The sequence below is a fragment of the Prionailurus viverrinus genome, chromosome C2 (genome assembly GCF_022837055.1).
Source record: "Prionailurus viverrinus isolate Anna chromosome C2, UM_Priviv_1.0, whole genome shotgun sequence".
In the NCBI taxonomy this organism is placed as follows: Eukaryota; Metazoa; Chordata; class Mammalia; order Carnivora; family Felidae; genus Prionailurus; species Prionailurus viverrinus.
In genome coordinates, this window is record NC_062569.1 from 148,314,144 (window position 1) to 148,339,366 (window position 25,223).

The 25,223-nt window shown below is 41.3% G+C and overlaps 1 protein-coding gene and 1 non-coding gene across 5 annotated transcripts in view; one reads left to right on the forward strand and one right to left on the reverse strand.

Moving 5' to 3' along the window:
• ITSN1 (intersectin 1) overlaps positions 1-25,223 on the forward strand; it is a 219,826-nt gene that overhangs the window by 10,712 nt on the left and 183,891 nt on the right. The window contains exon 1 of one of the 4 annotated variants that reach the window (XM_047874629.1): positions 8,900-8,946. The exons of the other annotated variants lie outside the window; for them this stretch is intronic. The gene's annotated coding sequence lies outside the window, so the exon portion shown is untranslated. Of the gene's footprint in view, positions 1-8,899; positions 8,947-25,223 lie in introns of those variants that run through there. 4 annotated transcript variants of the gene reach the window in all.
• TRNAR-CCU (transfer RNA arginine (anticodon CCU)) lies at positions 11,951-12,023 on the reverse strand. The gene has a single exon. It is a non-coding gene; the product is annotated as a tRNA-Arg (tRNA).

Consider the following 25,223-nt stretch of genomic DNA (forward strand, 5'->3'; position numbering starts at 1 on the left):
GATATTTATAAAAGACAATTTTTACTTCTAGAATGTGTAATTTATTTTTAGCTTGTATTACTGAGGTGAACTCCCCAAGTTCTAATCTCTTAAATTCAATTTAATTCTCTCAAGCTCTTTTAAACTCTAGACTCCTAGCAAAAGTCTAAAATGCACCTTATTTTGGTGATGAAAAAACTAAGTACTGGGACTCTGTGGTGGGAGTTTCTGTAGTGTCTGACCCAACACGAATCCCTTATCTGTCCTTTAACCAAACATCCACTTCCTACCAACTTCTTTGTCCCCACAGATGGTGGGGAGGATTGAACGAGGTCTGGGAACCTGACCCAGGCTAGCCCAACCAGTGTTCCTTTCTTGGAAATTTGCAAATGGCCCCAAAAGAGAGGCGTTTGAGCTTCACATGCTCATGGCCACAAGGTTAAAACACTTGGGAGTCAAAGGCAGTTATGTTCTGTTGTCTGGGGAGAGAGAATGGTGGTTTGTAGATGGAGAGAATAAAGCACGTATCTGGAGAGACGCAGAAAGAGAGAAGAACGCTGCCTGAGTCTGATAGCTTTAAACCTTTTCTTCATTGCTTTCTGGGGCTGGCTGCATTCCTGTTTCTGAGTTCTGTGAAATACTCCTATACTCTCAATATCCCCTCTTCTTTCTCCTTTTGCAGAAGCCTAAGCCAGATGAGGTGGGTTACTGTTCATGTCATCAAGGATCCTTCTCATTCTCAGCACTGTATTCATTTTATAATACTATCTTGTCTCTTATGTTTCTTCTGAGAAAGTTGTGAATTTTTCATTATTTTTTAACCATATAACAATAACATGGGAAATTAAGGATTGCAGGAAACACAGAAGTACACAATTTAATTCAGGTAATCATGATTTTATTGGAAAGGTCATTTTGCAAATGTGGACGCCTCTTCTCACCTCTTTTAAAACCAGTTCAGGGGCACCTGGGTGGCTCAGTCGGTTAAGCATAATCTCTCGGTTTGTGAGTTCGAGCCCTGCGTCAGGCTCTGTGCTGATAGCTCAGAGACTGGAGCCCAGTTCAGGTTCTGTGTCTCCCTCTCCCTCTGCCCCTCCCTTGATCACACTGTGTCTCTCTCTGTCAAAATAAATAAACACTTAAAAAAAAATTAAAAAAAAAAAAAAAGCACACAAGAAAAACCAGTTCAGATCTTTAGCAGAGGGACAACAGGAAGGAAGAGATTTGGAATGTACTTCCAAATGTCCTAGAATTTCAGTGGTGCTATTTCCCTTCACATACAAACAGCATTTTGGCCTCTTGCAAAAAATGATACTAGAGGTATTCACAATGGGAAGTATTGTTGTGTGTTCACGTAGGGGCTGAGTTTGATACCTGTTCAGGTGTGTTCCGGTCAAACCACTGAAACAAGACTCTTGACTTTAATATCTAAATACCAAGAAAATGAATCACAGCTTGATTTACCTGGAAGTAGGCTTATCATAGATGAGCTTTCTGTCTCATGGTGATGTCACAAAAACTCAGTGCCAAGTTTAAGTAGTTCACTATTCTAAGAAGTTGGGTGGGGAGGGAAAAAAGAAAAGTGATAGAAAGGGAAGAAGAGGGTTGTAGTAGAGAAGGAAGACAAAATCCAGTGCTACAGTTTTCCTTATTTATAACTGTATTTGCGGATCTTTTTTATTTGCACGTGGAAGAAGCACAAACTGTCTTAAGAAAAAAAGAAAAATCTATTGACTCACACACCTGTCAAGTCCAAAGGTTCTGATTGGCCTGGCTTGATCACATGCCCGAAGCAGTCCTCATGGCCAAGTGAATGTGGAGCTCTCATTGGCTGTCCTGGGCTTTTGGGTCCATCAGTTGTTGAGACTGGCACCTAAACTCCTGGAATTAACCGAAGGAGGGAAAATGGGTCAACTGGGAGAAGAAGAGTGTTGGGCAGGAAAACACATGCCCAACCCTCTCATCATAAATGATGATCGTATGGAAGGGGACTGGTGGTAACCCCTTTTTTTCTTAAATGACAGTCCCCCCCCCCTTTTTTTTAAGTTTGTTTATTTTTCTTGAGGGAGAGAGGGAATGAGAATCCCAAGCAGGCTCTGTGCTGTCAGCCCAGAACCCGACGCTAACTAACTACCTTGACTAATCTCACTAACCATGAATGAGATCATGACTTGAGTCTGAATCAAGAGTTGGATGCTGGGGGGCACCTGGATGGCTTGGTCGGTTATGCGTCCGACTTCAGCCCAGGTCATGATCTCACGGTCTGTGAGTTCAAGCCCCGCGTCGGGCTCTGTGCTGACAGCTCAGAGCCTGGAGCCTGTTTCAGATTCTGTGTCTCCCTCTCTCTCTGCCCCTCCCCTGTTCATGCTCTGTCTCTCTCTGTCTCAAAAAATAAATAAACGTTAAAAAAAAAAAAAAAAGTTGAATGCTTAACCAACTGAGTCACTCAGGTGCCCCTTGGCTACTTCTGTAATTGCAGATTTTCTCAGAGTTTTTCAGTGCCTAAGGTGTGTTGGCATTCTCTCTGGGCTCATACTTGGAGGCTTTTTAACTTACGCTTATCTGGAACTACTGGAAAAATATATAATGGAAAAGTTGGAGCTAGAAAGTGGTATCCTTTCTTCACCCGTCTGCTTTTAAAATTTTTTTTATTAGACTTCAGGAAAGATAGCAACTTGACCTGTTTCAGAACGGGATGGGCCTATTTTTGAGATTTCTTGTTCTAAGAGACTGATTACAGTAGGTGGCAAGAGCTTATGATACCTTGAAAAATATGTTGCTCATATTTTTAAAATGCTATAGCGTGATTTATTTCACATGCTCTGATTACAATACTTGCATCCAGAAACTGTAGTTCCTGGGGTCCTCCTTCTCTTTATCTCAAGTTCCTTTCCTCTTAGTTTTGTGACCTTCTGTACGCACCTGGGAACTCAGAGCGTGGCATTTCAGCTGTGTCCTGGCCCAGTGGTCCTTGCATCATCCCTATCCTGCAGACCTGCATTGCTAGACTGATGCAGCTGTGTTCCGTTTCCTGTGTTCGTGCTGGCAAAAGTCAGCTGAAGAGAAGCGTAGGAACTCGTGGACTTCCTTCTCCACTTAGCTGCGACCTGCAAAGTATTCTTTCTCAGCTTTCTCTCCATTCCTCACCACATTTGCCCTTTTCCTCAAGCTTCCCGGGAGGCATCTGAACCTTCACTTTCAGCAGTAATGCTGCCTCCTGTTTGGGCCTGCCGCCCACTTCCCAAGTAGCTTTTGTAAATCTGTCTTACTCACCCTTGCTCTCTACTTCTTGCGATCGATTAGAGGGAGAAGGAAGAGGTGGGTGTCTCCTTCCCTCCTCCCCCCGGGTTCTAGATGCTGTTCTTTCCTGTTTCCTCTGAGACTTTGCGCCATTCTCTCATGCTTGCTCCCTTCAGCCTTGCCACAGCTAGATCTCGCTTGACTGTCGTGTGCCAGGTGCTGGGGTAGGAGCCTGGACTACCCCAGTAGAGACAGCTCCCTGTCCTCAATCTATTTATATTTTACTGGGACAGACAGAAATACAGAAAAAAACCCCACCCCACATAGATAGCTGATTTCCAGCTGTTGTATGTGCCATGATGAAAGCGTTCAGGAGGACCTAATCTAGTTTTAGAGTCTGGGGAAGATGAGGCATGCACTTGAGGTGTGAGCTATGCACAGGAGTCAATCAGGGAAGGGGAGGAAGTTGTTTCCCAGGCTGAGGAACCCGCATGTGAGCAGGGCCCGTACCATGAAGGAGCACCGCACACTTGAGAGGAAGGCCACCGTGGCTGCTATTAGGGAACTGGGGGAGGAGGTGAGACCAGTGTAGCTGCTAATAGGACACTGGGGGAGGAGGTGAGACCAGCCGGTGCGGGGCCTCATAGGCATGTAAAAAAGGCTTGGTGTCAACCCAGAAGCTCTGATCTGAATTAGGCTTGTTCTCTGACTTGTGTGCATTCCTCTGGCTCCTCCGCCCCTTCCATCACCTCCTGCTCCGCTTCTTCCCATTGGTGCTGTACTCCCTCTGTTTCTTGGAGGAGTAGTTTTATGCTGGGTCTCTTTGCTCCTGTTACTTGTAGCGGGGTTCTGCCTCTGCCCCTCCATTGTTGATTCCCATACACAGATTTCCGTCCATTTGTTTCTTGACCTTTCTGTGACTTTCGACACATTTCTTCTTCTTCTTCGTCTTTTTTTTTTCTTCTTAATTTTATTTAAGTAATCTCTACATCCAGTGTGAGGCTTGAACTCCCAAACCAGAGATCAAGAGTCCCGTGCTCTTCAGACTGAGCCAGCCAGGCGCCCCTTGGCCCGTTTCTTCTTGAAAAACACTGTTCTACTTTGGCTTTCTCTGCCTTATACTCTGTGTTTTTCTTCTCCCTTACATCTAGGACTTCTTAGTCTCTTTTGAGGGCTCTTTACCTTGTATGTTGCTGTCTCTAGAGCTGTTACATCTACCCTCTTTTGACCCTCCACTGTCTTCCGGGACAGTCATCTCCCCTGTTGGAGTTTTAGCCACCATGAATAAATCCTGTTATCTGTGTATACCTGGAGTTCTGCCTCCTGAGTTCTAACCCTTTGCCTACAGCAATTATTTATTGAGTACCTACTAAACATCAATAACCATGTTAGATGCTCTGTGGTATAATAAAAAAAAAAGTGTAGTTGGTCTTTCTCCCTGGTTCCAGACACAGAGCTCTGGAAACCTTTGGAATTTCCTGAGTGGTGGGAGTGTCTTTGTTATTCAAAATTAGCCTCTTTAGATTTTACCTGAGTTTATGCTAATGAAGTGACTTTTAGCCCCTTACCCCCCAACAAGGGAGAGGGACTGGAAATTGAGTTTAATCACGTGGGCAGTGATTTAATTAGTCATGTCTCATAAAGCCCTTTATAAATATGCCAGGATGGTGAGGTTTGGTGAACATTTAGATGTGTAGATGGGTAGGCACAATATTCCACAGAGGAGGAGAGGGCATGGATGCTCTTCAACTCCCCTCCGCCATACTTTGCCCTGAGTCTCTTCCATTTAGTTGTCCCAGAGTTGTATCCTTCATAATAAAACTAATCATAAGTGTGATGAAGTTTTGGGGTGGTGGTGGGGTGGTCCAGAGCTGACGGCCAAGAAAGAATTCTTGAAGACGTCTTTGGTGCAAAAAGGTGATTTTATTAAAGCACGGGGACAGAACCCATGGACAGGAAGAGCTGCACTGGGGTCCTGACGGGTAGCTCATTATATATTCTCAGGATGGGAGCGGGTCAGGGATAGAGTAAGTCTCTAAGGTAGTTTGGAAGCAAGGTTTCCAGCACCTTGAGGGGGCTAGCTGTTGCTAGGGAAACACCATTTATTACCGTTTAATAAAACCGCAGTCATGAGACCCTTCAGATACATATCGGGGGGTGGGGCATAAGCTTGTGGAGTATGAGCGCCAGCATATATCTTGGGGGAAGTGAGATAAGGGAAGTAGACTTACAGGATCCTCAGATCCTCGAGGTTGGGATAATGTTAAGCTAAGATTCTCTTTTGCCCCCTAGCAAAGTGTCACCATCCAGGCTGCTGAGCTCCCAGAGGGCGGTCACTCTGCCCTTGTCAAGGACTTGTCCACGGGCTATAGGCAGTAAGGGAATTTAATTTTTCATTTGCCTTAGTTTCCCCCACATCACCATGGCAAGCACTTAAACCCCTTCCCTTTGTTCTTGGGGGGACAGGAGTGTCTGAGGAATATCACACATATTCCACCCCGGGGGGAGGGGGCAGTGCTGTTAGTCTGTATTTTGCCCTCAGCTAGCTCCACACTCCCTCATCAGGTATAGTGCTTTCCTAAGATTGGTGAGTAGTTCTAACAAATTACTGAACCTGGGGGAGGGTGGCGGTTGTGGGAACCCCCAAATTTGTAGTCTTCCTGCAGAAGTGCTGGTACTTTAGGGGCTACTTAAGACTTGTGGCTGGTGTCTGAAACGGGACTGAGCCCTTTACCTGTGGGATCTGTACTAATTCCAGGTAGATAGAGTCAGAATCGAATTTTAGGACACTCAGTTGAAATCAGAGAGCTGTTGTTAGAACTGATCACCTGGCTGTGGAGCATCTCAATCTCTCTGTATGGAAGAGACGCAGTACCTGTCTATAAACCAGATAGGTGGACAGATGGTTGCAATGTATCCATGCAAGCTGGCAGCCTGGACCTTTTCTCTCTGATTCTGAAGTTGGTTGCTACATTCTGTCGATTCTTCTGCCCCTGGAACATCTTTTGGTTTCATCTCTTTCTCTCTGTGTCCATCGCTGTTGTCTTAGCCCCGATTTCATCATTTTTCATGTTACCACTTGGCTGTTACTGACCGGTCGGGCTTCTAGTTATTGGGGACCTCACGGAGCTTTATGTGGGTTGTGTTTTTATTTTTTTTAAATTTTTTTTTTCAAAGTTTATTTATTTTTGGGACAGAGAGAGACAGAGCATGAACGGGGGAGGGGCAGAGAGAGAGAGGGAGACACAGAATCAGAAACAGGCTCCAGGCTCCAAGCCATCAGCCCAGAGCCTGACGCGGGGCTCGAACTCCCGGACCGCGAGATCGTGACCTGGCTGAAGTCGGACGCTTAACCGACTGCGCCACCCAGGCGCCCCGTGGGTTGTGTTTTTAAATGTATCACTGTTTGCCAGATTAGAAATTAAAATTGAGAAATGTACAAAGTATTTTATTAATGTATTGAAAATACCTGTAATAAACCCACCGCGTGCTTACATAAATAACAGATCTTTTATGAAAACTGTTTTACAAAAGAAAAAAATAATTTAGTGAGAAGAGAGCATCGTTTTACATTTTTGCAAACCTCTTTTAAAGTCTGGCTTAATAGGAGACAGCTGGCTTTTCATATCTGCTCCTGCAGTCAGTTGGTTGCGAAATGTTGTTTTGGTTGAAGTAGTTGAAAGAAATCTGGCCTTACACAGATATGTAGTTGGAAAAGCCAGGAGCCTTTTGATGGCATTTTCAGAAAATTGTGGTTATTCTTTGATACCATACCAAAATTTGACACTGCTAGTTTCTTACGGTTAGTGGCAATGCGGAATCTGAAATTATGTTAGTGAACTTTTCATACTCCGTTACAAAAACATCTATAGTCCATCCTGCTGTTTGGATGACATTTCACACCTTTGTGATTTTGTAACATCATGTGTTGGTCATTCAGAAAATATTAATTCACTGATTTATGTAGATCTTGCAAATGTTGATATGTTTCATTGAATGATACTACTTTAACATCCCATTTGTTAGTATTACCACCCATCTTATTGGAAAAATTTCTCAATGTTAAGAAGTCTAACTCAAAATGACAGATACTAGTTTTCCAAATTCAAAATTTTTGCTCAAAAGCTTAACTTTTATCATTAGCCAAGTTACTGTCCGTTTTTCTTGAAGCAATAGGCTCATTTCATTTTTGAGAAACCACCTGCCAAATACTTAAGTCTGAATAAGCATAGTTTTTCTGTTGTTTTGCTAAGTAAAAATTGTGTTCCATGAAAAAAGTGCCTAATTCAGCTTGCAACTCATTTGCACAACTGTGTTTTCTTAAGACATCGGTCGGAGTCTGTGTGCCATAGGGATGCTTTATGATTACTTCCCTTTTATTTTTTATTTATTTTTTATTTATTTATTTTTTATTTTTTCTTAATGTTTTTATTTATTTTTGAGACAGAGAGAGACAGAGCATGAGCAGGGAAGGGGCAGAGAGAGAGGGAGACACAGAATCGGAAGCAGGCTCCAGGCTCTGAGCCATCAGCACAGAGCCCAATTATGGGGCTCGAACTCACAGACTGTGAGATCATGACCTGAGCCGAAGTCGGACGCTCAACCGACTGAGCCACCCAGGTGCCCCTGATTACTTCTCTTTTAGTCATACAAATAATAAACACATTTATTCCAGGGTTGAGATTTAGTAGTTATCATTCCTAATGACTTATCGAGGACCTTCTGAAGCAAAACTGATTTTTTTTTGAGATAGAGAACACGAGTTGGGGGGAGGGGCAGAGAGAGAGGGAGCGAGAACCCCAAGCAGGCTCCACAGGTCAGCGCAGAGCCCGATATGGGGCTTGAACTCATGAACCGTGAGTGAGATCATGACCTGAACCAAAGTTGGATGCTTAAATGACTGAGCCACCCAGGCGCCCCCTGATTTTATTTAACGTGTGTGTGGCAGTGAGGAATACATAACCACCAGTACAGTTTGGTGCCACTGCTAAGGTGGCAGCAGTTTACCCAGCCTTGTATTTGTGTCACTGCAAGTATAAACACAATGAAAATAATGTCTGGGCACCATTATGGTCATAGTTTTGGCCTTTTGGACCCTTTGAAATGGTCTTGGGAACTCCAGAGACCCAGGAACCACCTTGAGAATTCCTACCTTATAAAATTTAAACATTTTTGCCCAGTTTATTTTTTTATTATTTTTTAAAAACGTAAAAAAAAAATTTTTTTATGTTTATTTTTTGACAGAGTAAGCCAGGGAGGGGCAGAGAGAAAGGGAGAGAGAGAGAATCCCAAGCAGGCTTCACATTGCCAGCACAGAGCCCTACATGGGGTTCCGTCTCATGAACCGTGAGATCATGACCCAAGCCGAAATCAGGAGTCAGATGCTTAAACAACTGAGCCACCCAGATGCCCCAAGAGGAAAGCACTTTACATTCCTCTTGTGGACTTAAATGTATTCATGTTAGTGTATTGCATGTTGAACCTTCATACCTCTAATTAAATAAAACATGTCAGCAAATAGGTGGTAGGATATATATAGAGAGAGCCTCCAGCAGAGCCTTCTGCTGTGTCAGATGTAAGATTATACTTAGGTCTGGCCCAAAGAATAAACTAATTTTCCTTTATAAGTATACAAATGGTACCTGTTTTCCTAATCAGGAGTCTCTCCTGGTATCATCTAGATTTTGGGTTATATGCAGTTGAGTTCATCAGATAAGTGACCTGTAGGTAAGTAATCAGAGTTGCTCTTAGCTTTTATAGAATTTGCTTTAGAATGGCTTCTGGTATTATCTGACTCACACCCATGACTTCACACATACACAGGAATGTTTACTGAGTACCTGTCATGTCTCATGTGTTTGGCAAGAAGCTTTCCCTATGTCCTGTCTAAAATTGGTTTTCTGTAAAGCTGTGAGATAGATGGTAAATACCCTTATGTTACAGATGAGAAAACAACCTCAATTTGCTATCATTTGTCATAATGAAAACATTCCAAAGGACACATTGGGTAGCTGAACTTAAATAAAAAATTCTTGAATTACCACAAAAGTAGATAGGAGTATTACAACATTATGAAATGAAATTTGGTATAAATGAGCATTTATCATGATTTCAGGGCTTTAGTCTACCTTTTAATTCTAAAAGGAGCAGGAATTGTCTGTAAAGGATTTTTTATTTTTAAAAATTTTTTTTCAACGTTTTTTTATTTATTTTTGGGACAGAGAGAGACAGAGCATGAACGGGGGAGGGGCAGAGAGAGAGGGAGACACAGAATCGGAAACAGGCTCCAGGCTCCGAGCCGTCAGCCCAGAGCCTGACGCGGGGCTCGAACTCACGGACCGCGAGATCGTGACCTGGCTGAAGTCGGACGCTTAACCGACTGCGCCACCCAGGCGCCCCGACTGCTTATATTTTAGAGCTCTATGCTGAAATCGGCATGCGTGAGTTATCAAGGCGCCCCTGTAAAGGATTTTTTAAATGCAACCTAAAGTTCTTTCACATTCTGAGGGCCCATAACTCTAGGCAGGTATAGCAATGCTGGATTCATTAGGCGGTCATGCGTGTAATTATTCCTCAGAAAATGAAATCTATAAACTCTGGCATTGTGCTTATATTGGTTTTGTTATGAAATACGTTACCTTTTAGATTTCTTCTCAAGTTTGAGATTTAGTTTACAAAACCACTAACTGGTGTATAATTATATTGGAAATTTGAATTAGAAGGGCCTTTAGGCCCTGGCTTTGCTGGTAACTGTAACCTCTTATAATTGCTGTCAAGATGTGATCTAGACACCCTTGGAAATAGACAGTTGAGTCACAGTATCCTGAATAGTCTTTTGTCAGATTCAAAAATGTTAGAAAAGATCTAAATTGGAGTGATAAAATGGCATTCACCCATCTGGTTTTGGGTTTACTTCTTTGTGACATTTCTAAACCTGATTTTTTTTTTTTTTTAAGTTTTATTTTTTTTTGAGAGAGATGGAGAGAGAACACACTCGAACAGGGGAGGAACCTACTCACCGTGAGATCATGAACTGAGCCGAAATCAAGAGTCAGCCACTCAACCGACTGAGCCACCCAGGTGCCCCCCTAACTCTGATTAAGAGGCAAGTTCTAGGAGTACCTGGGTGGCTCGGTCGATTGAGCATCTGACTCTTGATTTCAGCTCAGGTCATGATCCGCCAGGGTCATGGGATGGAGCCCCAGTCAGGCTTTGCGCTGAGTGTGGAGCTTGCTTAAGATTCTCTCTCTCCTTCTCTGCCCCTCTCCCCCATGCTCGTGAGTGCTCGCTCTCTTCCTCTGTGTGTCTCTCTTTTTTTTTTTTAATGTTTATTTATTTTTGAGAGAGAGAGAGAGAGCAGGGGAGGGGCAGAGAGAGAGGGAGACAGAATCCCAGGCAGGCTCCATGCTGTCAGCACAGAGCCTGACGTGGGGCTTGAACCCATGAACCATGAGATCATGACCTGAGCCGAAACCAAGAGTTGGACGCTTAACCAACTGAGCCACCCAGGCGCCCCTCTGTATCTCTCTTAAAAAAAAAAAAAAAAAAAAAAAAAAAGATTTGTACAGACAGTGGAGAGCTGGAACTTGAAAGTAACATATCAAAATGTAGCTACTAACATTTTAAGTCCTGAGTTATGTAACTGTGCAAGATTTATTGTTATTTCATGATTGTACAGCAAAGGGATTAAAAGCACAAATTTTGAAGCAAAATTGCTCAGCTGTTGAGTGCATAACCATAAGCTAGCTATTTCACTTTGCTGTACCTCTGTTTCCTCATCTGTATAATGGGGTTGATTATAGTTCTTACCTTGTATGGTTGATGTGAGGATGTTAAAGCATCTAGCACAGTGCTTCACTAAATAGTAAGTGCTTATTATGAGAAATGACTATTATCATCACCATCTGTATTTTGTTGTCATCTGTGATCCAATCCTGGATTTGGAATTTAAAACAAAAATGAAGGTGTTATATAGTCTGTTTGCCAGTTGATTCTGTGACCATTTTTAATTTCTCAGTTGTTCTTTTTGTCATGTGGAAGGTTGGTATTGGTTTTAAGCTTGGTAGAGAGAGGAGGATCAGATCCGTGGTTGATTTAAAGTGCTTTCATGTACTGGTAAAACATAATTAGGCGTAAGAATTTTTAACAATCCAACAACAAAAAGAACCCAGTTTTTAAAATGGGCAAAAGACATGAATAGGCATTTCTCCAAAGAAGATCTACAAATAGCAAACAACGCTTTTAGTTGTTAGAGAAATAGAAATCAAAACTGAGATGCCATTTCACACCCATTAGGATGGCTATCATAAAAGAAAAAAAAAAAAACGAAAATGACAAGTGTTGGCAAGAACGTGGAGAAACTGGAAGCCTTATACGTTAGTGGTAGGAATGTAAAATGGCACTGCTGTAACAGAACAGTTTTGTAGTTTCTTAATAAGCTAAATATAGAGATACAGAGTTATCATATGGCCGTAGCAATTCTATCCCTAGGTATATATCCCAAAGGATTGAAAACAGGTGTTGAGACAAAAACTTACAGATCCTCATTCATTTTCTTTTGGGATGATGATAATATTCTGGAATTCATTGTTGGTTATGGCTGCACAATGCTGTGAATATATTAAATGTCATTGAATTATACATTTCGTAGTGGTTAAAATGGTAATTTTTATTATATGTGTTCACTATTTATTTATTTATTCATTTATTTACTTATTTTAAGTAAGGTCAGTGCCCAACATGGGGCTTGAACTCATGACCCTGAGATGAGGAGTCACATGCTCTCCCCACTGAGCCAGCCAGGCACCCCTGTGTTCACAATTTTTAAAATGGAAAGAAATTAGACATAACATTTAGTCTACCATAGTGGCAATTTTGTCAAAATATTTTCTTAAACTATTTTTCTGTAATTTTAGGATAGGATCATTTGCAGTTCATATATAGTTCAATGAAATGTATCGTAATTTTTCTTACGTAGATCTAGAAAAGGTGGAAGATGAAAGCCATGAGAATTTTGATACTCATTCTTTCCTTAGTGCAGAGGTTCTCAGAGTGTGGTCTGGAGCCTCTGGGGACTCATTGAGACAATATAAAACAGTCTGCAAGTTCAGATTATTTTTATAATGATAGTGGTTATTTCCTCTTTTTATTCTCATTCTCTGTAGGTGCACAGCCTGGTTTTCTAGTGGCTGTATGATGTTTGAGGACATCATCTCTTTGATGGCTAATGGTTTATGTGCTTGTATATGTCTGTTTCTTATAAGTTTCTAAGGTAAATTCTTTGGGATCCTCAATTTTTAAAGAGTATAAAAGAGTCCTGAAGCCAGAAATGTAGAGAACCCATGTCTTAGTGAACATATTATATGCTAATAATAAAAAATTATGTATGCAGTGCTTGTGTTATGCAGTTTTGGAAATACAGGGAGAATAAATTGTCAGTCAAATGATTTTTTGTGGTTGTTTTATGTCTTTATTCCTCAGAGATGATTAGATTCGGAACCAAGGTGTTCTTTTTGAGACACTGTAAGTCTCTAGTTTAGGAAAAGGATCTCAGTTACTGAGAAAGTTTATGGTTGTGAATTTGAACAACTTTTACAATAGGAGTGATACCAGATACGGTGATTAATTTTACCATACTCAGTTCCCCCAGACTTTTGTAATCTGTGATGCATTTGAAGTACAATAACAACTAATGTTTACTGAACACTTACTGTGTTTTCCCATGTAATGATTCATCTTCTCCTCCCAACAACTCTGCAGAATAGGTACTGTTATAATGGTTAGTTAACTTGCCCATGATCCCACAACCAGAAAGTGGCAGATCTGGTATTAGGGCCCATGCAGTCTGACTGGAGTCTGTGCTGTGAACCACTGTGCCATTTGCTATCTCTGCCTACGCGTGCTGTATAAATACTAGCTCTCTGGGAGTATATATAGGAAGTTCCCATTCAGAGGGCTCATACTTCAACCTCTTTGTTGTACAGTTGACTCATGAACAACGAGGGGGTTAGGGGTGCTAACCCTTAGACGGTCAAAAATCCAGATATACTTTTTCACTCCCTCAAAACTTAACTGGAAATAGCCTACTGTTGACTGGAATCCTTACTGATAACATAAACAGACTAGTGACACATACTTTGTGTGCTATGTGTATTATACACTGTATTCTTAAAGTAAGAGAGAGGAAAGAAAATGCTACTGGGAGAATCACAAAGAGGAGAAAATACATTTATAGTCTATATGGTACGGGAAAAAATCTGCATATAAGTGGACCCATGCGGTTGAACCCAGTTCATGGGTCAGTTGTACTGCATGGCAGTGGTGGCAGAATTGGGAGGCGTCCTGGGCCTGGTGCCTAAGCCAAGGGCACCAGCAAAGAGCTGGAGGTAGTTGGAGGAGAGACGGGAGCTGTGAGTGCCAGACTCATGCCCAGGGTGCTTCTGGTCCAGACTTTTAATTGGATGTTTCTTTTCTTAGAGATTGGCTCTGCTTATGGCCTCTAAGAGGATATCTCCTCTTTTCTATCTTTGGAACAAGATAGATTTTCACAGTTTTCTCCTAGTCTCTGTCTTTGAGGCAAGCACTTATTCCATTTGAACTTTTCTGACGGTTTTTACTAAAAACTAGAAATGAGAAAATTGAAATGGGGAGGGTGTTCAAAGATACCCTTTTAGGAAAGTAACTCAGAACTAAATAAGCACAAATGTGGTACCGATGGGGGGTCTTTGGAATTCAAATAATCAAGGTACTTCTGTAAGAGGGTAACTTGGCCTTGGTGTGGGCCCCTCCAGGCTCATCCTCTATGGAGCTAGGCTGGGTGCTTTTTTTTTTTTTTTTTTTTTTTTTTTTTAATGTTTATTTATTTTTGAGAGAGAGAGAGAGAGAGAGAGAGAAAGAGCACATGAGCGGGGGAGGAGCAGAGAGAGAAGGAGACACAGAATCCGAAGCAGGCTCCAGGCTTTGAGCTGTCAGCACTGAGCCCGCGCAGGGCTTGAACTCACAGACTGCGAGATCATGACCTGAGCTGAAGTCAGACGACGTTCAGCTGAGTCACCCAGGCGCCCCTAGGCTGGGTGCTTTGCTCGGAGAAGTAAGCCAGCCTCTGGCCTTGAGCTAGAAGGGGGGAATGTCAACCAGAACCTGCCTTAGGAGTAGAGGATGTGCCCTCCTACCTCCCGTTTTGCTTCCGCTTGTCAGTCTTACTGCCACAGATCCCTTTCTAGCACCAAGAGCCATACTGGCCTGAAGTAGGAAGCAGGGATGGGGTCTGGGGATATTCCCCGCAGTTAGTGTGAAGGGGAGGCTCCATTAGTGTTAAAATTAGGCGTTACAGTACTTTCTCTTTCCAGTTGTACTTCCCTTGAAAGATTTTCTTTGCTCTGTGGCCATATCCGTTACTCTGTCCTGAACTCCTGAGGGGGGGGGGCGGCACAGAGGGGAGCTCGGCTGTACAGGTGGCAGGCCCGGAGCCTCCCAACGGAGTAGAGGGAGCCAGAGCCTATGCTGGAGTCCAGCAGAAATGCTTGCAGGTGGCCCCTCCTTGCTGCTTCTTGGAACACCTCTGATTTAAAAGGTTTTTGAAGCTGAATCTTTAAAAATAATTCTGTGCAGAATCCTAAAGATGCTGACTGCTGGGGCCCGGGCACTGGGAGGAAGGAGAGCAGGTGTTCCCTCTCACGGCTCCTTTCCGTCATTGGTGGCCACGGGGCGCGATCCAGTTGTGTTCATGACTACTGTCCCAACATTCTGGTTCGTTTGTGTATATCAAAAGAAGGGAGAGAAGAAGTACATTCAGCTTTTATTATATACCTGCATGAAGAAGGGCTGTTTGTGCCAGTATTTTCATTTAAGCATTCATGTTTGTGGATTTATTTTGTACTTTTCAATTTTTTTTAATTACACAAAATAACATGTTTCTGGTATTATAGTCTGAGTGGCTTCATATTTACTCAGCTGCCCGAGTCAGAAGCTTATACCTCATCCTGAATTCCTTAACCCCCTTGTAATTATGGACTATTGATCTGGCTTAGTTCTCAAAGATCCCTCACTCCACTCCTGCACCAACCTTGGACCTGGTCTCTCTCCAGCCAGTTTTGCCCTCTTTTCATATCTTTTTCCACTGAAGCCCCAGTTTTCAAGCTTTCTCATATTAGGAGCCCTTCATTCAACTGAGGAGCTCCAAGTAGCTTTTGTTTATGTAGGTTCTGTTTATTGATATTTATTATAATAACATAAAAACTGAGAAATTACTCATTTTTAAACTTTTTGTTCATTAATTCATTTAAAACAAATAAACCTATTACAAGTTTGGAGAAAGGCATCACAGTTAATTACACGACTTTGCTGGAACTGTGAACAACTTTTGACAAAACTCAAAACAGTGTTCTCTTGAATTATACTCCCAGCAAATTGAATGTATAGTAGAACCTTGCACAGTCTTGTGTGGTTATCTGTAAGATGGAATTTGGTTTTAGGCTCAGATAATTATAAATGGATTTTCTCCCCTATGTGAATGTCCAGAGACATTTGGAAGTTACATGGGATAATTCCTCGTATGAGACTGTTCTGAGCAGCCTGTTAAATGCCAGTGGTGCCTCCCAGTGAATGTGACAACCAAAAATACTAGGTTTTCCAATATCCATTGTGGAATTGCACACACCCATTGAGAACCACTGATTAATGGAATCTTGACTGGGTTTTAAAAAATTTTTCTTTAATGTGGGATGATCATTTTAAAAATAAATTACATTATAAAAGAACATCAAAAAGGAAGGACAAGTGCCTGTAATCCCACCACCCAGTATAACCAATATTAATATTTTGTTCCATATTTGTGTTGCCTTTTTTTGATTCTTCTATAGATAATTTTTCCCATTCAAAAAATGGGACCATTTAGGGATGCCTGGGTAGCTCAGTTGGTTAAGTGTCCAACTTCCGCTCAGGTCATGATCTCACGTTTGTGGGTTCAAGCCCCGCATTGAGCTATGTGCTGACAGCGCAGAGCCTGGAGCCTGCTTCGGATTCTGTGACTCCCTCTCTCTCCCTCCCTCTCCCTCCGCTCCCCTGATCGTGTTCTCTCTCTCTCTCTCTCTCTCTCTCTCTCTCCTCTTTCCTCTCTCCTCTCTCCTCTCTCAAAAATAAATAAATATTAAAGAAAATGAGATCATTTATAAATTTTTTTTTTTTTTACTTGGCTTGATGCTACCTGATTTTACCTAATTCATATGCCTCTTTGAAAATCATAACATCATTTTTATTCTTGAATTGATCGTAAAATTAGCATAATCTCATGTAAGGTGCAGGGGTACCTGGGTGGCTCATTCGGTTAAGCCTCTGACTTCAGCTCAGGTCATGATCTCAGGATTCACGAGTTTGAGCCCCACGTTGGGCTCTCTGTTGTCAGCACTGAGCCTGCTTCGGATCCTCTATTCCGCTCTCTCTCTGCCCCTCCTCTGCTTGTGCTGTCTCTCAAAAATAGAGAAGTATTTTATAAAAAGAAATAAAATCATAACATTTTTATTATTGATTTGATTGTAAAATTAGCACAATCTCATGTAAGGTGCAAATAATGCATACTCATGTCTCCTTTTAAGAGTAAAAGTGGTGTTCACGTTGGGACAAGGGTGGAGGGATCAGAGCAAAGCCTGGATTTGTACGGAGTTGGGTGGCATTGAACAAGTGACTTACCTCTCAAACTCCACCCAGTTTTCTTGTCTCTAACAAGTATTAGAGATAATGCATGTTTTAAAGTTCCCGCCCTAGGGGTGCCTGGGTGGCTCAATCAGTTAAGCTCTGACTTTGGCTCAGGTCATGATCTCACAGTCTATGGGGTTGAGCCCTGCATCGGGCTCTGTGCTGACAGCTCAGAGCCTGGAGCCTGCTTCAGATTCTATGTCTCCCTTTCTCTCTGCCCCTACCCTGGTTGCACTCTGTCTCTCTCTGTCTCTCAAAAATAAACATTTAAATGAATGAATGAGTGAATGAATGAATGAATAAAATAAAGTTCCTGCCCCAGGATAGAGGGAGATCCCTGTCTGGCCCCTTGCTGATACAAGTGGAATGCAGGCTTCTGGAGGGCAGGGTGGACGTCTTACATACCTTTTTTTTTGGTCTCTAGCACTAGCTCAGTACTTGATTCATCAATCCATCGAACAAATGCATGTGGCAAAAGTTTGTTACTCTGTCTGACCGTGAATAAACCTTGTTTTCTTTCTATCATGCTTATACCTCCATCACAGGTAAACGACTATATTAATTATCATGTCAAATCTCAATAAATCTTGCCCCAAATGGGGTCATTCATTAGTTCAGGATAAAGATGTTTCTGAAGTTTTAGGCACACCTGATTGTTGCATTAATCTAGCTATGGCTTGAACATATTATTACTCAGTATTCTGGCTAATTGATTGTGCAGCCCTACCATTGACACGTGTAATTAAATGAGCTTGCATTTAGCATGTTCCTGAAGCCAGTTGTGTTTACCTCAGAGGCTGTCGGCTTGAAACCATGTCTTTAGGACTCATTGGTCCCTTTAAGACATCTTCACAGGTATGCTTTTCTTTCATTGTGGATCTTTTTTTCTTTCAAAATTTTATTTGCAGCTGTTAAGATAGGAGATTTAACTGTTCAGTCCCCTTGAATGTTTTAATTTTGTTACTGTTGGAATTCTGAAAAATTTAATCTGAAAAATGATTGGACTGTTTTTAGGAGAGTTTCTGGATTCAGAAAGGCCCAAAGCATAGAGGCTGAAATAGTGGTTCTTAGCCTTTCGCATGCATCAGAATCACCTGAAAGACTTGATAAAAAGTCAGGTTGGTGCCCACCTGGTTTCTTATTCACCATGTCAGAGCAGGGCCCAAGAATTTGCATTCTAACCAGCTCATTCTATATCCCAGTAGAGCAGGTCAGGGACCAGACTCTGGCAACCACTGGGCTAAAGTGTTATTGAAGTCACCTAAGGTGACAATATGGAGGGAGATGATGGAGCCCAGTGTGTTTCAGGAAAGTCCCTTTGTGTTCCCCGAAGATAATAGAATAATAAAGAAAAACTAGTTTTGGAACAGGAAGAGAAGGCAAACATGGGCATAAATCCTTGAAAATACTGTGTGATAGTTGGTATGGTTAAAATCAAGATAGCACAAGAGGGTTGGGAATAACAATTTTTAAAAGTTTATTTTACCTTTTAAAAAGTAAGTAATGAAATGCATGTTCACAAGGGAAAGTATATAAATACAGAAAATTTTCTATTCTAGAAGAGAAGAGAAAATTCCTCATTATAATTTTGTCACTTGAAGATGTCTTGTTATTTTTTTTTTATAATTTCCATTCAGTAAGTCTTTTATGCACAAGATCTTTTATGCATATTCTCTTTTTATTTTGTCCCCTCAAATGAAGTTTTAATTATCCAACAATATATGCTCATTATAATGAAAGAAAAAAGATCATAAAGAACACTTAATCTTTCCAGACAGACACACTGCTTTTAGCTTCCTGAAATTTTATCATTAGAGATCTTCCTATGAAGATACCTATTGTTAAATATTAACCCGACCATATGGTTTTACTACTTAAATTTTTTCTGCAATATCTTTTCGTGTCATTAATTTTTTTAATGTTTATTTTTTTGAGAGAGAGAGAGAGAGAGAGAGAGAGAGAGAGAGAGAGCGCGTGGGGGAGGGGCAGAGAGAGAGAGAGAGGGAGACACAGAATTCGAAGCAGGCTCCAGGCTCTGAGCTGTCAGCACAGAGGCCGGCATGGGGCTCGAACCCACAAGCTGCGAGACCATGACCTGAGCTGAAGTCAGATGCCCAGCTGACTGAGCCACCCAGGTGCCCTTCTTTTCATGTCATTAGATGTGATTCTGAAGCAACCTTTTTAGGTACAGAGTATCCTGATCTGATAAACATAATTTATACCTAAATCTTTTCAAACAGCCCCTGAAACCCTTCACCCTTAGGATGGAGTCCCTGAAGTGCAATTGGCAGGTCAAAGAGCGTATAAAATCTAAGGCTCCTGATATAATTTACCAAATTGTCTTCAGAAAGGGCTTAGTAATTACTGCCCGGGCTCCAAGTCTACGTCATTGCCGTTTTAATGTTTGCCAGTTTGATAGGTGAAATACAGTATCTCCTTGTTTTAATTCTGTTCTTTTGAGGATAAGAAGCTTAGCACTTTTTTTCATATGTTAATTGCTCGTTTATATTTCTTCTCTTTTGAATTTCTGCTCTTGTCCTTGTCACATTTTCTTCTGGAGTTAATATTTTTTATTAATTTATGTGAGCTCCTTACTTAGGGATTTTAATTCCTAATGTCGAATGCTTCAGATATTTATGACCAATTTTTTATTTGCTTTGAAAACTTGTGGTATGGTTCTTTTATAGAAGTGTTTAGTTACCTCCCCCGCCCCGCCCAGTCCATCATTATTTTCCATTTTTAAGGATTTTTTTCCCCGTGATGTTAAACTAGAAAATTCTCTCCACGATTTGATAAAATGTTAACCCTTATTTTCTCTTAGCACACTTTTCATAGTTTCGTTTTTTCACTGAAATCTTTAAACCATATGTAATTTATTCTAGTGTGAGCAGGTGTGATTTACATTTTTTTTCATTTTAACTGTTAGGTGATATGTTTTCTTAATATTTAATTATTCTGATCACACTATGAAAACAGGCAAATTTAGATAGAAAGTTGGAGATAAGCATTAAGTTTTTATTTTTTTAATGTTTATTTTAAGAGAGAGAATACACGCGTACATGAGAGCACAAGCAGGGGAGGGGCAGAGGGAGAGAGAGAGAATCCCAAGCAGCCTTCTTTTTTTTTTTTTTTTTTCCAACGTTTATTTTTATTTTTGGGACAGAGAGAGACAGAGCATGAGCGGGGGAGGGGCAGAGAGAGAGGGAGACACAGAATCGGAAACAGGCTCCAGGCTCTGAGCCATCGGCCCAGAGCCCGACGCGGGGCTCGAACTCACGGACCGCGAGATCGTGACCTGGCTGAAGTCGGACGCTTAGCCGACTGCGCCACCCAGGCGCCCCCCAAGCAGCCTTCTTGCAGAGCCCTATATGGGGCTCGATCCCATGAACTCTTGAGATCATGACCTGAGCTGAAATCAAGAGTCAGACACTTAATCGACTGAGCCCCTCAGGTGCCCCAATAAGCATTGTTTTCACGCTGCTTTGAAAACCACTGGGGATTCTGAGAAGGCTTTGAAGGGTTTGACATGGGAATATACAAGTAGGAGAGCAGGGAAGAGCTGGGCAAGTATGGGCATTTGTAGTTCCAACTTCTCCCAAGAACTACAGACTTATATGGTCAGCGGGGCACCTGCTAGGCAGATCTTCTTGGGTAGCTAATAATAGGCTGTTTAAAATTAACATGGTCAAAACAGAATTCTTTTTTTTTTTTTTTAAGATTTTTTTTTAAAGTTTATTTATTTTGATAAAGCAGGGGAGGGTTGCAGAGAGAGAAGGCGAGAGAGAATCCCAAGCAGGCTGTGCACTGTCAGCACGGACAGAGGCTGATGTGGGGCTCAACCTCATAAACCACGAGATCATGACCTGAGCTGAAATCAAGAATTCAACACTTAACTGACTGACCCACCCAGGCGCCCCTAAAGATTTTATTTTTAAGTCATCTCTGCATCCAACATGGGGCTCAAACCTACAACCCTGAGATCAAATAGTTGCATGCTCTACTGACTGAGCCAGATTGGCTCTTCAAAACAGAATTCTTAATGCTATCCCTACCCTAATCTGCATAACTGAGACCTTCTCATCTTAGTAAATGGTGCCATTTCCCACCCAAGTGTGCAGCAGGAAAGTGTCATAGCTATCCTTGTTCCCTCTCTCCTGCCCACCTTGAATCTAATCCATTCTTAGTTCTGTAGGCTTTCTGTCCAAATATATCCTGAATCCGACCAGCCCTCATCATTTCCACTGTTAAAACATTAGTTCTGACCACCACTGTCTCACCTGAGTGTCTGCCAAGCCCTCCTTGCTGATTTTCTTGATTCCTGTTTAGCTGGAATCTATTCCACACAGTAGTTTCTACAGCATAGATCAGGTCATGTTATTCTCCTGCTTAAAACCTTTCAAAGACTTCCCACACTTCAAATCCAAACCTCACTTTTAAGACATCGTTGTGGTCTGGCCTCTCTTGCCTCTCCAGTTTCCTCTTTCTTTTTTTTATTTTTTTAAAATTTTTTTTTTTTCAACGTTTATTTATTTTTGGGACAGAGAGACAGAGCATGAACGGGGGAGGGGCAGAGAGAGAGGGAGACACAGAATCGGAAACAGGCTCCAGGCTCCGAGCCATCAGCCCAGAGCCCGACGCGGGGCTCGAACTCCCGGACCGCGAGATCGTGACCTGGCTGAAGTCGGATGCTTAACCGACTGCGCCACCCAGGCGCCCCTCCAGTTTCCTCTTTCTACACTGTCCTCGTTTACTTTATACAAGCTCACCTGGCCTCCTTCTATTCCTTGAGCAGCAGCTTTTCTTTCTTTGGATCTTTGCATTGGTCAAACCTTCTCTAGAACTACCCAGAAAATACCCCAGTGTCTTCTTAGAGAGTCTTTCCTTGACTACCCAGGCTCATGAAGAAACCCCAGACACCACCTCCGGTCATCACTTACCTTGTTACCCTACCTCAGTTTCTTTGGAGTGGTTCTCTGTATGTGAAATGATCATATTTATTTGTTGACTTATTTATCAGCTATCTCCTCATTCTGGAATATAAGCTCCCTAAGAGCATGGACTCTGTTTTGTTCCCTCCTCAATTCCCTTAGCCCCATGCCCGGCTCATGGTACTGGTGGTGGGTACTGTGTAACCATTTGTGGCGCTGCTCCCATCCTGTGGCCCCTACCCACACTTAGCCAGAGCAGCTCAGCTTTTATATTTCAAGTTTATATGAGGTTTTGTGTACAGAAAGTTTTCTTGCTTAACAGAAGTTTGAAGATAATTTCCTTAGGAGATAGGAATTTAAGGATATATGAGAAAGAAAAGATTTTAATTTGACATTTACCAGAGTATTCCATTTACTTCCTAAATGTACTGGTATGTCATTCCTGACTTTTTAACCTGAAGGGGTAAGCCTGAGAACAGCATACTGATTTTAAACATTTCTTACCCAAGAGTACTTTTTCTTTACATACCGAATTGCATACCATAGATGGTATTTATCCTATAATTAAGAAGATTATGAGATTGTATCCTCTTATGTTTACCCTTTTTAATGAGTGCCTCCTGAATCCCAAGCCAAAGCATGTATATAGCTTTATTGTGTAAATATTTGTGTTCTAGGTGTGTTATTTGTATAAATGTATATTCCCCTTGATTTGTATGTGTGTGTGTAGTATTTGTGTTTTCTTTTTCCCCATTAAGTTGTAAACACTCTATTTTATGACTTTTTTTTAGGTTTATTTATTTTGAGAAAGAGAGAGAGTGAGAGAGAGAGAGAGAGAGAGAGAGAGAGAGAGAGAACATGAGTGGAGGAGGGGCAGAGAGAGAGGGAGAGAGAGGACCCCAAGCAGGCTCCAGGCTGTCAGCACGGAGCCCAACATGGAGCCTGACACAGAACCTGAACTCATGAACTGTGAGATCTACCTGAGCTGAAATCAAGAGTCAGATGCTTAACAGACTGAGCCACCCAGGCGCCCCTCTAGTTTATGACTTCTGTGCTTCCTTTTTAACTTCTCACTGCATTAGTATTCTGTTCTGTACCAGGTTGCTGCTCCCTCAAATGAGTTGGTTTTTGTGACACTTGTCTTGTGACAGTTTTATGTATTTTAGTTTTTGGCTACTGTGTGAATTAGGAATTTGTCTTAGTTGTATTTTAAGTTTTATTACTTTCTACATTTTAACCAGTAAATACAAAGAGATTGCCTTTTGTTTTTGCTTTATGTGTTTTCATGTTATTGGGAGCATGCAGTTTTACAACTGTTGTTTTCATTGTGGGTTATGAATCTTATGAAAATAAAATTTCTTTTTTTTATCACATACAGCTTTTTCCTTGAAATTGTGCTTTATTAATTTAGTGACTCTTCCTTGCTTTTTGTGTTTTTTGATAGATCTTTACTCATACTTTAATCTCTTTTATTTTAGGTACATTCTGGCTAACTTGGCCTGCTCTCCACAGCAGCCTGTTGTTTGATAGATATAATATTCTTTTGCATTTTATTGTTTCTAAAGCAGGTATCTTTTAGTTTAAAAAATCACTTAACAGTTAATTTTTAAAGATTGACGTATAATTGACATAATATTATACTAGTTTCAGGTATACAACATAATGATTTATACAGTTAATTTATTTCAAAGGAAAGTGGTAGATTTCATTCCTCTGGACATTTCTTGTTACTTTGGGTCCTGTGGGATATTTTTGTTGGCACCGTTTTTTGAAGTTTTTATCAAGGAAGGGAATTTCATATATGTCTCAGGGTTGAGTGAGAGAGTGGCTACATGTCCCTGAGTGCAGCATGTTGACCTGCGCAGACTTCTGGAGAGAAGAGGAAACAAAACAAAACAAGCAGTGGGCGAAGCAGTAATGAAAGGTATAGGCCAGGAGCGCCTGGGTGGCTCAGTGGCTTAATCGTCCAACTTTTGGTTTCACCTCAAGTCATGATGTCACAGTTCTGGGATTAAGCCCCATGTGGGGTTTCATGCTGACAGCGTGGAACCTGCTTGGGATTCATTCTGTCTCTCTCTGCCCCTCCCCGACTCTCACAATAAAGAAATAAACTTAAAGTTTAAAGAATAAAATAAAAGGTGTAGGTCTGAAAAATAAGGGACCAAGGTGATTATCAGACTAGATAATCAGCTCCTGGAGAATCAAGCTCATTTCCTTTTTTTTTTTTTTTTCCCTTCTTTCCATTTTGTGTTTGCTCAGAGATCACTTGTTTATATCTTGGAGTTTGCAGTCTTTTGAATGTTCTGAAAGTCAACTTGATAATAAATTGATTATAGTCCTATCATCTTTTTATGACTGATACACTAGAGAGAAGTTTAAAGTGAGTCATTCAAGAACTTCACCCCTGCTTGAACCTATGTGTTCGGGTGCCTGCTTTATCCGAGGTTGAAGCATTTTTAGTTGGCAACTGATTTTTTGTAAGCAAGTCATTGAACAAGTTCACCATTCCTTGTTCTTTTGAAGCATTAATCATCTTCCCTCTGAGCTCTGGAAAGGTGACTGAATCTTGAGCCATTTGGCCCTTCACTGTGCAGGAAATCCACCCTGCTGAGGTGAATGCATGAAATACTTGTGTCAGTATAGATCTGAGAACTGGTTTGTCTCCTGTAATGCACAGATTGAATTCCTTGTCTGTTACTATAGGGTACCTTTTGTGTCCATTTATAAAGAGCTGTGATCAGAGCTGTAAAAGTTACCATATAGATGACGTGGTTAACCTATTAAACTCTTGCTATTAAACTCCTGCTATTAAACTCCTGCTGCTTAATGTAATTTTCAAATATTTTGAAATACCAAATGTAGCCTCTGATCAGAGAGCTCAGGGACCAGTTTTTGAGTTGTGATGAATTTCTCTGTTTTCATTTTTTATAGTGGCTATCCATTTTAGAAACATTCACTCTGCCAAATAGGTTAGCAGTGTGTGCAGAAGGACAGCTTAAATAATGTGCATGTTTGCTGTTGAAGCAGATGCCTCTAAGTAAAGCTACCGGATCAAAGAGGAGAAAGAGTCCCATGTAATATCTGTTAGAGACTGTGAGCCCTTCGAGATATTCTTTGTTTCCCATTCTAGGATTTAATTTTCTCTGTCCTAATAAAAGCTTTTGATTAATTCTGTGTTAGTAGAAATGCTGATAATGTGTAGTAGAATGTGAAGAAATGTGATTCAGTAATAACTTTTGAGTTTCCGTGTGACTGCTTATCTAATCTAACATGTATCTCCTTTAAGAAAAGTGTCTGTGGTTAAGGTCAACTCACAGGTCAGACATTAATCTTGATTGTCAAGTGTTTGCAATCACTTATGGAGACTAAAGAGATCTTGATGGC